The following is a 2,937-nucleotide window of genomic DNA, read 5'->3' on the forward strand; positions in this document are numbered from 1 at the left end:
GATATATGTAAGCTGTTTAAGACATTTGAATAAATAAAAAAATTATATAGATTGTCATCTATATAAAGATAGAATTCAACTTTGGTAATACAATTATTTATATATCTTAGTTGGTCTTTATTTTTGTACTAACAATATATTGTTTTTTAATATTCTGTAGAAACAATATTTAAAATGTCACATAATCTGAAAAATAGATATGTTAAGACATAACCTAAGTTGATTGTTATAGTAATAAACATAAAGTTATAAGTTCTTTTTATGCTTTATTAATTAACCGTAATAAAACTGAGTATAACTTAATTCAATCAATAGAAGTTAATAAAAATAGTTTTAAATTTAATAAGAAAATTAATTATAAATTAACAAATATATGATGAAAGACAATTGGTAGGGCTGATGGTTTGGTAATTTGGAGTCATATGCTCACAGGATAAAAACTATATTCATTTCATTTCGCTTATTGGGGACGGAGCACATCCATGATGGAGCTATGGGTACGGCGGGTTCAACAAGAACTCCGCGGTAACTCAACTCATCATTCAGATGGGGTGTTTACGGGTTCACGAATCCGTGCCTGATAAGCGGTGTTCTGAATGAGGTTTTAGGGAAAGAACACATGCATCACGATGTGGTTAGTTGTTTGTAGAAGGATGCATGGAGAATTTATTGGAAAATGGGAGGGGTTCAAGTGATGGGCTAGAACACCGCCGCAACTAATTTGATCTCGTAAGCGTTCAAGTAATAAAAAAGAGGTGTCACAATAAGAAAGATTGATAATGAGGGTTCATTTTCAAATGATGGAGATGAGTTCCCATCCCCCTTCTAGGTGACCATTAAAAAATTTATTTAATACCTTCCAACAAAACACACATACACACATTATGGTATCAAAGATATTATCCCCTGAACACATTAATAGTGTAATCTATTTAAAGGAGTCAATTGCAATCCCAACTAAGGAGTAGATTATGAGTTGTTTGGTGTAATTTAGATGTATGTAAGTGTTATCATTCAAAAATAAAAAAATAAAAAAAATAAAAGTCGGTTGACACTTTATATCTATAAAAGTGGATTGTAGACATACACGGATTTACTGTATCCTGAAGGGGAAACTATATGCCACGTGAAGCCCACAAACAAACCATAGAAAAACAAATTAATTCTATTTTGGCCCAAGTGAGAGTAATTTTGTGTAATTTGATTCACATTTCTTATAAGAAAGACCTAAAACATCATTTTAGTTTGAGCTTTGAATCGAAGCTTTTAGTTTGAATTGAAGACTTTTATAAAAAAATAATTAATTTTGTAAAATATATATAGTTTGACGTTAAGAGGCTCCACGATTATGTTTTTTAGCTATATTTATCATTTAAGTATATATTATTATAATGTTTAGGTTTCTAATCGGGCCCATTTTTATCAACCCTTATGCCAAAAAAAGGAACAGAAATTTCAATATATATGCCACTTGTTAACAATGACGGATTTAGAAAAAAATTTAGAGGTATCTCAACATTTTTTTACGGTGCATTCATACAATAATAAAAAAACATGATAAGTTGTCATAAACAAGATGACAAGTTGTAATAAATTAGTTAAGTAGATTGTAAGCATGTTGACAGTTTGATCTTATAACATATATTGTTTTTATCTAATTTTAAATTGGTTGAATAATCAACATATTCATATAATTGATTTAAACATATAGGGTGGAGATACAATAGGAAGTTTATTTGGCTAGGAAGGCTAGTAAGTGATCTTGACCATCCATTAAGTTAATCAAGGGCTAAGATTAAATCAGGGAAATTGAAAGGAAGAAAAGAGGCGCAGTGAGTTTGTTCAAGGGCATTCTAGTCAATCCAAGCCAATAGTTTCTCTCTCCTCAAATTCCCCCCATTTTTTTAAACGTTAATAACTCTTTCATACGACATTATTTTTTTTTATAAAAATTGCAACAAAAAAACGAGCGTTTTTTTATCTTTAAAACGAGTATACTATTGCTATATTTAAAAAAAAAAAATTTAAAACCCAGTTGCGTAAAACGCGATAGAAAAACCACCAGTTACGTAAAACGCAATGAAAAAAAAAACCTAAAAAATGACATTTTTCTAAAACGCAATGCATCAAAAACACAAAGAAATGACTTATTTGTAAAATGCAATGGTTAGAAAACACAAAGAAATGTCTTATTTGTAAAACGTAATAGCCAGAAAACACATAAAAAAATGTTTTACCTAAAACGCAATGCACAAAAAACACATAAAAAGGTGTTTTACCTAAAACGCAATGGTCAGAAAACACAAAGAAATGTTTTATTTGTAAAACGCAATGCCAGAAAACACTTAAAAATGTCTGTTTTCTAAAACGCAATGACCTAGAAAAACAAAAGAAAGTGTTCTCTGTAAAACGCAATGGACTGAAAACACCTAAAAATGTGTTTTACCTAAAACGCAATGACTAAAAACACTTCAAAAATGTGTTTTACCTAAAACGCAATGACTAAAGATACTTAAAAATGTGTTTTTTTTCTAAAACGCAATGGACACATAAAACTGTTTGTGAACTGTTTGTGAATTGTCTGTGAACTGTCTGAATTGTCTACGAATTACTGTATTCGAAATGAGCCAATTTCTGGAAAATTAATTTTTCTGATGCGTTTTTAGTACAGCAATTCGAAATGAGCCAATTTCTGGCAGCTCAACCCCAGCCAGGGGCTCTGCCCCTTGGACCCCGCCAGGGGCTGCCGCCCCTGGGACCCCGCTACCAGGGGCTGCCGCCCCCGGACCCCGCCAAGATCATAAAACGCAACGACTAAATAAAAACCCAGATCGTGAAAATGAAATTAAAGAATTTCTTACATGGATCAAAGCCCGGTTTCTTCATCAATTGACGAAATTTGAATGATAGAAACACTTATCAGCGATTGAATCGAAC

This window comes from Helianthus annuus, chromosome 11 (assembly GCF_002127325.2).
Source record: "Helianthus annuus cultivar XRQ/B chromosome 11, HanXRQr2.0-SUNRISE, whole genome shotgun sequence".
In the NCBI taxonomy this organism is placed as follows: Eukaryota; Viridiplantae; Streptophyta; class Magnoliopsida; order Asterales; family Asteraceae; genus Helianthus; species Helianthus annuus.